The sequence below is a fragment of the Lepisma saccharinum genome, chromosome 1, assembly GCF_977018435.1.
Source record: "Lepisma saccharinum chromosome 1, izLepSacc3.1, whole genome shotgun sequence".
Lineage (NCBI taxonomy): Eukaryota > Metazoa > Arthropoda > Insecta > Zygentoma > Lepismatidae > Lepisma > Lepisma saccharinum.
Window position 1 is genome coordinate 193,819,504 of NC_139229.1, and position 12,815 is coordinate 193,832,318.

The following is a 12,815-nucleotide window of genomic DNA, read 5'->3' on the forward strand; positions in this document are numbered from 1 at the left end:
ATTGTTACTGCCTAAAAATTGCTAAAGTTTAGCTTGTCTCCACTTTGCACTTGTGACTTGATATTTATTACCCAGTTCTGGTTACTGGTTCATGTACTGAATTTATTTTGTGGTCAAAGTGTATCTACATTTCTCCAATTATGTAAGTATGTAGGATATTATTACATTCATTTTGAATTTTTATTTGAGATACGTAAAAGGTGAGAATGTCGCATAGTAAATTTTTAGTATCCGAAAGTTATATTTGAAGACGTGCTCAATTTGTGATGTTTGAAATTAATTTGGAATATTACTGTGTAATTCTGAAAGTTCGAACACCATATAGGTTGAAAACCATAAATGTGGAACATGTATTCTGTCCAGGAAAAATGTTTTCATTCATACAGATATGACTTTAGAGTAGAATTTTCAGATGACCGTGCCTCATAGAATCATGAATGAATTTCATACAACATTAAATGCTTCCAGCCTCTCATCTATTAGTAGAGGGGACGGGAGCATTATGCTGATAACATCACTCAAATCCCACCTTCTTTGTGACAGAGTGCAACAAACCACGGAGAGTTTATTGTTGCATGTAAAACTTTACACAGATTTGAAGGTAGTTTAGGATTTGGTGGCGAATACGAGTATTTTTGTTTTTTAATTGTAACTGTTGTCTGGTGTGAATGAATGTGTATTTCGTAGTTTTATGCACTTTTTCCCCCCTCGAGAATAATTATAGCAATTGAGATACATGGTCATTTGAGGAGAGGTAAAATAAATATAATTAAATATCATTCCTAATTAGGTATCAAACATTGCGAATTTTATTTTCAGGAAATGATTTACGTTATTGTCCTGGTTTGCCTATCTAGGGCCAAGGAAGGGATATATCGGTAGAAAAATATATTTGCAATTACAATCAAGGTACCATAGAATATTTTCAAGTAAAAATGAGAAAGTACGTTGAGTGCAATGTAAGTTACATTGAAAGGGGGTACACGATGCTGAGTTTTGTAAACATCTACACTCTGTCTCGGGAATCGGCGAAGAAAGGCCACGCATAACGGCAGAGAGGGAGAGAGAACGAGTGGGCAGAGCAAAGCAATGCGCGTTCATGAAAACGGCCGGTTGCTGCAGTTGCGTTTTCCTCTCCACGCAATCCCTTCAATTGATCGGGTCATCTCGAGTCAATACTAGCGCAGAGACTTGCTCCAAAGATAACCTGGACAGAGTCGTAACGAAAGCTTTTCTCGCTGCGCAATGCACATTCAATCCCTCAGGTTCATCTCACCGCGAGTCTGATTTCAGTCTAGAACGTTCTGTATACTTTACTGACTAACTGTCCATGTTCTGAAAAACTGTGCATTGGAATGAGAGATTAGAATTATTCAGGTTAGCGTGCTCTCAATTTTTATTGGGACGCAAAGCCGCTTGTTGTCCGTAAAGTAAAACGCTTTTCATGGGAAGTACTTCCTCACCCTTTGTATATAGGGTGTATCATAAGTAACTGCGCAAACTGTCACAGTTGAAAGTACACGATAATAGAAGCAAAAAAGTCTCAGTAAACATGGGTCTGCAAAAGAGTCGTTTTCGAGATAATTGCGAATGTGTGGTTACAAGCTGCCACTGACTTCATTGTTTGTAAACAACGTCCTAGTTGGTAAAATGTACTCTTCGTTGCTGTAAGGTTCCATTTTCACTACGCAGTACAGCACAACTGACGTTGACTCCCACAGTACCATGAGACTGTGTACTGATTGTATCCATGCTGTTTGATTACAACGTCACATCTCGGAAATGTTATGTTTTGTAAACAAAGAGCACACCTCGGAACGTGCAAGGAGTAAAGCACTCGGTGTTTACAAAATGCAATTAAGGACGGCTTCTAACCACACATGCGCACACATTATTCGCATTTTACCAACTAGGACGACGTTTACAAACAATGAAGTCAGTGGCGGCTTGTAACCACACATTCGCAATTATCTCGAAAACGGCTCGTTTGCAGACCCATGTTTACCTAGATTTTTTGCTTCTATTATAGTGTACTTTCAACTGTGTCAGTTTGCTCTATTACTTATGATACACCCTGTAGTTCTGACACGAAGGCTCTACACTTGCTCCCAAAGCTATATGGAAACCCATTGAGTGTCATTTAAGATGTTCTGATGACATGACTCAAGTAGACACATGACCAATGAAGGTTCTATGACGGAAATACAAATTGTTTGAATAAAGCCAGACAAAGATTAATTTCAAGGCCTGCACACGTATTTTATAAAATCAATTATATTTCTTACAAAGGAAACCTGCGGCATGTAAAACTTCTGAAATGACTTGTAGTTTTTCTTTCAAAGACTGACAACGTATTAGTTTTTTGTAGACTTTATGCAGCGAGTTGTTTCGCAACAATACACTTTTAATACTTTGCATTTGCTTTGTACGGAAATCTCATTTATTTTAATCCCAATTCTTTCTATTTTTTGCTGGCTATTCCTTTTAAGGTTTCAATTGTATTACTTTTTGGTGTGCGATGCCAAGGACTGATTTCCAAATTTTTGAGTGTAAACATAATTCAAGGAGGAGTGTATGCTGTAACTGAGATACAATCGTAAATAAACACAGACGGATAATTTGCGCGGAGGAACGTCTGACTTACTATATCTAAATTACTATATCTTCAAATTATACGCATCGCAAAATCTGACAAATTTATTCATTACTATGCAGGAATAACATATGTGTAGAATCTTTTGTGTGTTTCAAAAACTCATGTTCATTTATATGTTTTAAGTCCTGAAAGGCAAACCATAAAAGAGAGTCACACGTTTACATGCCAACTTCCCATAGTCACGGTAAAAATCACCATAGAGATGCCACAATGATTATCTAGTATTTCCGTTCAACTTCCGCGCGAAGGTCCTCCCTGCCAGGAAATTCCACATTCGAGGGAAAAGAATGTCGTCCGCCTGTTTGAATTTATGTAATAGCTGTGCTGTAATTTCGTAAGATTGCTCGTTTTAGACGAAAAATGGTCATACAAGACTCCTGTTACTGGTTGTGAGGAAGAATTTTGAAAACAGGAACATTTCCTGTGTTTCTTGCACCCGTTTTAATATTCACTACAGAAAATGTTCTCGCTCCACCGATTAAGCTCGTTTGGAATGTAACACAGCGGATAGCACAGCTTAGTGCCTGTCAGATTTTCCCTATATTTAAGCTAACATGTAACGTTTAAGGAATGCTTCGGAATAACATTGCTCAGAGACGCAAAACCATTTCTAATTTACAATTTTCAGGTGTTCGGCAATAAATCGGGCGATTTTGTAACACTGTATATAGCTAGTTGTTGTGTGAGTGGTAACACGTGACTACTGCAACCTTGCAACCCTGATTTCCATTCAGTTATGATTGAGTCGTCGAACGGGACACATCGCGTATTTGCTGCAAAGGCGTATTACAAAAACTACAACGGGGATATTCCTTGGCCCGTCGCATCACCGGATCTGTCCGTGTGTGATTATTTTATTCGGGGTAAATGGTCTGCCAACGAACCTACACGCACCCTCAACGAACTTAAGATCGGCTCTGGGAACAGGTGGCTCAATTCCTACCCAAAGACTGATAAAGTGTGTGGAAGAAAAGGAGGTCATCGTAGTTATTTTCAAATAAATCAAAATGTAAGGATTGTATTTCTTCTTGGGTATTTCTTCTTCAGTGAATAACGTAATTCAATTTGTCTTAACTATGTATATCTTGGGGCTCGTGATGTGTCGTCCCTATGTTTTTGTGATTGTCCCTTCTTGTATCTCATCATCATTCATCCTCATCTTCAGAATTAGCCAAGAATAACAGAAATGCGAAGTAAAATAAGCCAAATCAATCAATCAATAAGAAAGCAATATCAAACATAGCTTTAAAGAATTTATTATATGAGCCTTAGAGTCTAAGGTTATTTTTTATTCAGACCCGTGTTTTATGTATCCCGTACTATTCCTTTTTATATAACTTTTTGGTAACAGTGCGATCTCCGCCGAACGGATTTCTTCACTTTTACAGAAGAAACAACTTGTTTGAAATGAGTTTCTGTAGCATTCTGAAAGTTCATGGAGGTATTTCCTTCCATCGTGGAATGTATTAGACCGGGAATTCATGTATTTTTTAAGAAAAATATCTCTCTGACGCACAATGACCGTTGCTTGTATTTGGTTCCTCTAAGTCAACCGGATGTTCCGTACGTTTCATGACCGTGTTTCCAACCACGTCGCTGTTTTGCAAGAAGTGAAGTTTTTTTCTTTTAAAGCTGTATCGCATTGTTTTACGAACAACATTTTCTTGTCTAACCAAACCGAACCTTGCCGGAAATGGTTTGTGAGGCTATCCGTAAATGGTTTTTGGGGCTATCCGTCAATGGTTTTCAGGGCTATCCGTCAATGGTTTTCGAGGCTATCCGTCAATGATTTTTGGGGCTATCCGTCAATGGTTTGTGGGGCTATTCAGGTATTTGCGGTTACAAAGGTTAGAAATTCTGCATACCCACATGATCCATGACGCGACTCAAGCTGTGCCCGCCATATTGTGTGTTACGGAAGCCAAAAAAAGGAAGAACAATAATTACTGTTAATGTGAAAAATTGAAATTATTTTCGTGAAGAAAGCAAAATGACACCTTAAAGAATATTTCGCAATGCAGAATAGGTAAGTACGAATGTTAAAAATGAGGAAATAAACGAGTGAGAGGTGTTCGGTGGAGATCACACAGGTACTAATTTTTTCTGACAACTTTAAATTATTGTATCTCCTTCACCAGGATTGAGATGATTTAATTACTTTATTTGACTGTACTTATTTTCTTTTTCGCATCATATTATATGCGTGCCATTTAAAATTTACTTTGTTGCGAAAGATATTTGCATTTTATTGAGGTACATATCACACGTCGAAGATGTTTCAATTATTCGTATTTTTCTCGTGCCCGTTATTGAATTTAATATGTTGCAACGAGGTTTTTCGAATGGTTTAAATAGAACACACGTTTGCAGGTGAAACTAATTAAAAATACAAAAAATCAGAATTTATAATGTGTATGATAGAGGAAAAAGTATATAGGGTTTTCAGCACATTTATTAATTCCCCTCCCTCCTGTAATTAGAGGAATTTTAATTTTCGTTTTATATGCTGCATTAAGTTTCAGAATAAATCGACAACTGTTTTTTTGTATAACTTTATATATATATATATATATATATATATATATATATTATGAATATAATTCACATTTGTTTCAGTCTTCGGCGTTTTTCGTCTGGAATATTTAATTTTGCGCATTGCGTTGTTTTTCTATTTTTGCGACAAGCATTTCAATTGATATTTGAGCGGAAGTAAGTTGAATTGAATTGCAAATTAGTGAGAAATGAAGCCCTTCGCATGAGCTTTACAACAAGCGATCAATACAGGAAAGAGTACAGCGTTGGCCAGCCGAAATGTTGTATAACATGCGAATAAATGAATAAAATTCAAAACAAAAAAGGTACCGAATAGACGGAGATTTTATGTCCGAGCGAGCACGTTTTGCTTTACATCATCAACTCCGATTTTTTATTTTCACTGTCGGACTCGAAATTTAACTTTGTGTGGTTTTCAACTGTTGGCTTTTGATTTAAAATATCTTTTCCTCACATGTTTCTTGTTTAATGTCATCCTCTTTATCGTCATTGATTGCCAGTTGCATGCAGAGATTTATGCATTCGTTATAAAAAATTGCATCAAACCGGTTCTTGCATAACTTATACAATTTATGCATGCACTATTTGATCATTTGAATATATGTATCTGGCTCATATTAGCAGATGACGGTTTTATTTCAAATCATGTTTTTATTCCATTACGAAGTATTTGAAGCAGCATTATTTCAGCTGGTTAAAATTCGCAAAAAGCTGGCTGCTACCCACGGCTGAAAATAGAACATTGAGAGCAGAGAGCAGTGGAGAAAAATGTCGAAGAAAATATATACATGTTCAATTTAACAATGGCTTAAAGCAAGTCGTAGACAGACATTCATGCATTCCAGAATGAAAGCTTATTGTGTTTCTGAAAAGGGTAATTAAATGTATATTCCTCTATATATAATTTGATGATTACCGGAAAATATCAATTCAAATATTCACCGTAGCAAAACGTGTAATAAATTTCCCGTTTTAGGGCATTAATTTAAAAGTTGGGAAAACAGCGGCCGTGCTCATTTCTCCGTATTGTTTTTGTCTCAGACCAAATTTTTAAGTGCATCATTGATTGATTGATTGATTTGGTTTAATTTACTTCGCTTTCCTCCCAATTTTGGCTAATCACAAAGATGAGGATGAGTGATGAAAAATTCCCATGACCAGGCCGGGATTCTAACCCGGGAAGTGCATTATCGAGAAAGATACAGAAAGGTGCATGAAAAAACTTGCACTTAAGTAATGTGCAAAATCCACCAAACTGTAAATCTGATACTTTGAAGGCCAAAAAACACAGTTTTAGTGCGTCAGTCGATGCATTTCTTGTACATCCAATAGATTTGGTTTTCTGTGTGTAGGTCTGGATTCACACACAGGAACTTCGGTGACGAGATCGAAATTCACCTAGCCGGTTCATTTCATTATAAGCTACAGTGAAGGTCACCAGTGTGCAAAATAATGGGTGGGGGGTACCGGGGATTTCCCCCTCAAAAAATTGTATCCCGGCAAAATACATTTATTTTTACCCCTACCAGGGATGTGTTCTTCTCCCTCAAATATAATTGAATTGAGGATTTATACAATTTCTTATCTATGCCAACAGACACAACTGTGTCAATCGTGTCGATTAATGGTCCAGTCATCACAGACTTCCCTGCCGAAAAGTATGTAGTATAAAGTAGAAAAGTATTTTTTAAGTGTCTAGAACACTTTTGTATTGCTTATCCTGTATATTACTTAGACTGTATTTCAAACAATTTCAAAACAAATAAACGGCAACGACTTTAAGGTTACTAGACGACAAACTTTAAAAAAGGAGGACATTTTTAAATTGCAAGAAGTTGTTAACTTTCGTCGAAGATACAGCACTTCGAACACACGTTTTGTGCTACTGGTGTTTTGGTGAGCTTATAGATCACACCCCTCTAAAACATTTTTACAGCGTTTCCGTATAATAATAATAATAAGCCTCATTATAGGCAAATGTTTGAATATTCTAATATTTATTCACTATGCCCGCAATATTATACGGTTGTGAAACTTGATCTCTTACTTTAAAAGAATAACATTAATTGACATTCTGCCTCGGAATGGTTTCTTCCAGGCCTGAAGTCAGGAAACCGTTTTCGTAAGTCGTCACTAAAACACCTTTCTGTTTCGGAATGATACAGATCGCTGATCGACAGACTTGACGTCTGCACTGCCATGTAACAACTAAGAGTACAGCCAGAGAGAAGGGTACAGCAGTTAAAAATTACTGTTCATTTCTGAATTCTGATGTGAACTCAAATCAAAGAAAGCCGCTGCGTATCGCATATTCTTACTTATTGTTTGAAACTTGCTGTTCACCACAAGCCGCGTAGATGTCACAAATGCTTTGAATCAAAACCTCACGCGGTGCGTCGGTGACGACAGAAGAGACGCAAACGTCCAAACAATTCTTCTTTGTTGGAAGAATAGTGATTTGAGGACTAAAAGTGGTGAACGTTGTAAGTGTCAAAAGCGAAACTGTTGGTAAATCGCATCGTTCAGCACATCAGCCCGTACGAACGTGCACACTAGTGCCTTTTTACACGCCCTTTGAACTACTTAGAGGGCTATCAGCCACTTTTCACGTTTACCACATTATCAAGCATTGCACATTTCACAGTTTAACGTGGAAATCGGTGTTTGAATTCTTGTGCCACTTACAGCGTTTACTAATTTTAGTCTTCGCTTGTGTTTGCGCTTGCAACTCAGAGTGTTGTATTTCCCTACTTTGAAATTGAACAGGGAAACAATATTTACAATTATTTACAAATAACATTTTGGTACTAATTTTGAGGTTAAGCAGTTTCCTATATCCCCCCAAAAAGAGGGTGTTTCCAAATTTTCCTAACACCCCCCCCCCCCCCGATCATTTTTAGGACCCGGAAAAGAGGACTTGTCGAGGTAAAAGAGAACGTCTGGTAACCCTAAACGACTTGCGTCGCTGCACCGGTTACATCGAGCTCACATGTGTTTTTCACTCAGGGTGCACACCCCCGACCCTAATAGTGGAGTCGCCTGCCGCTATGTCACTTCACTTCCGTCGGGGCTCATCTCCTGAACACAAATCTGCATACACCACCTCCAAGAAAAACCTTACTCCCGAAACGAAATCGCAAATACGCCATTGAGTGGGCAATCCCCCCATATCAAGAAGCTTAATTCGCATAGTGTAAGCCACTACACTATCGGCTAGGCAATAAAATAATTCCGGGTTTGATTATCGCCGGAACGTATGGAAGTGATTCAAATCTCATGTTTAACTGAAGGTTCGTTTTCCTTATTGAGAGTAGGCATTAAACACGCTTAGTCAAAATTGCGCTAATTTGATTCCCTACATTCACATTGCAAAATCGAGAAAAACAACAGAAACTACAAGAAGATCTTGGTTTGCAATAATCTACAACACTTTAATATAATTGTAATATGCACACGAACTCTTCTATCAACCAGCTCTTACGGAACTATTCGAGTGTACAAACTCTCCTGATCCTCAAACTTTTGAGCGAAACTCCTTCTCTGCGTGATTGTGACATTGGGCAAACCATAGTGTAGGTCAATCCTAAAAGATATACCGGACTGATTGATTGATTGATTTGGTGTTTTAAGTTCACTTTATGCACACTAAGGCTAATCCGGACTGGACCTACAGTTTAAAGTGTGATCCGAACCTCTATGTGCCTTCACAGGGTATCGAACCCGGGACTCCTTGATTACAAGGCGACGACTCTGCGCCATCGGTGAGGCCCAATATACCGGACTGGAACAATCAATTTTCGTGCATGCACGTTCTGAAAGCACCGCTGTTTATTAACACAATGCCGAGAAATGGATGGGCGTGACTTCTGTGTAATATGCAAATGGTAAACGAAGTTCTCGAGGGACTAATTTGAAGTGCTGTTCTTCCATATTTCCGCCCATTATCTGTTATGTACTTGCATGTTTCAAATTCTGACATGTACGTACATCAGCATCATATGGGGTAAACAGCGTTAACATTGACAAATGACCAGGAACGTATTTTTGCTCTGTAGAGTCATAAGTTACAATGCTTACATTATTTCATTTAAACCTTCAAAACTTATAATTTTTAATTTGCCATTGAGCTAGTATAACATTTTTTAGAATATCTACCGTTGGATAGCAGCAACGGATATATTGGAATATGTGTTTTGCTTGAAAACGTTATGTGTGTGAAACAAACGACTTTGTGTTAAAAAAATACACCACGCCGTAATTTCCCGGAAGTGACAACGGCTGAAACATTGTTTGCAATATTGCAAATTATGAAAGCACAACACAAAACACACAACACGGGCTGTTATTTCTGGTGATGGATGAAGAGTATATTTAACAACTTGACAAGGATGATGATGATTCCCACTGTGGAGTAGTTAGCGTCACGCACTGTAAATCCAGATGTTCTACGTTCGGGTCCTTGGTAACACAAAGGTATGGCATGGTTTTCCCAATACCAATCATCACTTCGTTCTCTTTTCACTATTAAGCTAGACACTGAACGGACATTCGTACCATAGGATACCTTGCGATCTACAGAAAAGTATTTCAACTTCAGATTACTATATTAACAATAAACGTTATTTTTAACTGATTTTTAAAATGCTGCTCATATTCACAGTCCCTTGTTTTTGACATTGACAACACATGATATATTTTTGGTAAGTTTAAGCTTACTTCGAACGTAAGAAACAAAGGTTTTCTTGCCATTTCTTTTCTGTATCGTCAATTGTAATTGTGTTTATAGATTTTGTTGTAAATCTCTGTGCTCGGTTTAATAACATTTTTCAAGTAAAATGAAAAATTGCATGTGCATTACAGGGCCTCACCAATGACACAGTGTAGCGTCCTCACCTTGTAATCAAGGGGTCGATACCCGGTGTAGGCACATAATGGTTCGGATCCCACTTTAAACTGTAGGTCCACTCCCGATCAGCCTGTCTGAGCATAAAGTGAACTTAAACCCAAAATCAAACCATACAGGCCTTCTATGTGTTTAGAAAGTTTGTCGCTCAAATTCAGGAACAACCTGTATATATTCCATCCCATAATTGATTTCTGTTTTCTAACTTTGAAATCTATTCTGGTCTTAGTGAAGAAAGAGAGCGCTGTACCTTTCCATAGAAAATGAACCTGAGAAAGACGGGTCTGACAGTCCAAGGTAATTTCAGTGAGTAGGCTGAAGCCACCAACATGTTAGTCCGCTACGTGCAACTAATGTTTTTCAATTTGCCCCGACGTGGCGCTGAAACAACGCTTGTGGCATGCATCGGGGAAACTCCATCAGACAAGCTCATCTGGGAGCGAGCGCCGCCACGCCCAACCTAAACACAGCTCGGTTGCTCGAATGGGTAAACTCTTATGGACGCAGCGGGAGAGATAACAGCAAAACATCGCTCAACTGGTAAACAGCCCATTTCCCTTCGCCCATGGGGGGAAAGGGAGGATTGTTGGAACAGGAACACGTTGAAGTAGGATCATATACACTCACCACAACGGGGTACATCGAATGCGGAAGAGCTAGAATTCTTTCTCATACGTCACAACGAATTAAGAAGAGTGATTTTTAAGCGTACAGGGTGATCCCAAAGTCTTTCACAGTTTTTCTTAAAATATGAACGAAAATATACAGGGTGATCCGTTTCAGATGTCATAAAAGTAAACCATTACATGCTAGAGGTTGATGTGCGCATCTCTGAGAAGTTTGTTGTAATATAACCGAAAGGATGTAAGTTACGAGTAGCGGGGGTTTACAAATTTCAGCCGTATGGCGGCGCTAGGATGCATGTAACACTCAAAACTGTTGCATACCATACAACCCACTGTGTGCCTTGTTGCGGCGTGACTACCACCTTTGTCCAGGGGTTTGTACAGAATGTTCCATCTGGGAGGGTGTAAGTTCGAATTTATAGCGGAAAGGCAAATTTACAGCCCTAATGACCACAAATTGGTCCGTAGTGACCTTAGGGGGTGCTAGGGGAGTCTTGGAGTGTGTGGATAAATCACTGATACTTGTCTACCATGCATGCTAGCGCCGCCACGCGGCTGAAGTCTGCAAACCTCTGCTCACTCGAAACTTACATTCTATCGTTTAAACTACAAAAAAAAAACTCTCAGAGATACGCACATTAACCTCTTGTATATCATGGTTTATTTTTATGACATCTCAATCGGATCAGCCTGTATAACTACTACTATTACCCACCACAGGATGTCGCCGTGCAACACCGATGATTTTTCACAGGTCGTAGAAAACATCGGGATAAACATGTTTAGTAATGTTAGCTCGAATAACAGGAATTTACATCCTGTAGGCATGCAGCCATGCGGTACAGATTCACGGTTGGCACTGACTCATATAGTTTCTGTCGGAAAGGCATAAAATTGTTAGTATGCTGATTGGGCAGAATGTGCAACCAATCAGGGCAAGGACCACCCTCTAGAGTGCGAATAACTCTCGTCTCGACAAAACATGCCAAACCCTTTTTTCAGTCGACCTCAGTGACGCAGTGGAATCCCGGCCTCGGCATGAGTGTTCTTTGTGAGTGGCCTTCATCAATTGCATCTTTGCGATTAGACAAAATAGGCAGAAAAGCGGAGTAAAATAAACTAAATCAACGAATCATTCTAATTCTTCTTCAATGCAAAACCATGAAAGAGGATATGCTACGTATGTATAGTACGTTCTGTTACATGCATGATTTATGGAAGGCGGGGTTAAACTATTAATTCACCCTGCCAGAGTTTTCATTGGAATGATCCTCCGTGGCGGAGTGGTTAGCACATCGCGCTACGACGCTAGGGGTCTCGGGTTCGAATCCTGGCCTGGGCGTGGATGTTTGTGGGTGTCCATTCATCAATTTCATCATCTCATCACTAGGGCCCTGGACTTTATGTCCTATAAAACTTTAAAATATGTAAGTAATTATGTCATATAAATATGTCATGGAAAATTACAAATATGTCAGAAAAATGCAGAAATATTCCCAGTAAAGCCAAAAATATGCACAACAGTACTCTCGAATTTCTAAGAAAAGACGGCACCTTTCTTCCTGCCATCGACAATATGAACTATCCGTTGTGCTAAAGCTACGAAGAAAAAAATATGAAATAACCAATGATGTGCGAGAGAATTACGAAATTTTACAGAAATATGTCATTACAACAAATTTGAAGAAATATGTTGTAAAAACGCGAAATTGGTGAATATGTCAAAATATGCTTTGTCAAGTTTGTCCATTTCGGCTGATTTTCATCAGATATGTAAAGATCTCACCCCAATATTAGATCCGAAGCCAAATGAAAAATATGTTATAACAAAGTCCCGGACCCTAGTCATCACTCATCTTCATCTTCGCAAATTAGCCAAAAGTGGCACAACAAGTGAAGTAAAATAAAGCAAATCAAAATTAAAAAAAAAAAATCATTTGCATGACACGTTTCCTTAACGGCATTGATTAAATATGTTTTCCGACAGAAAAATAATCGCAATGTCAACTACGACATTTTCACGCATGTCTACATGAATACTAAATAACTCTCTAGCATTCTTAAACTGCTTCAACAC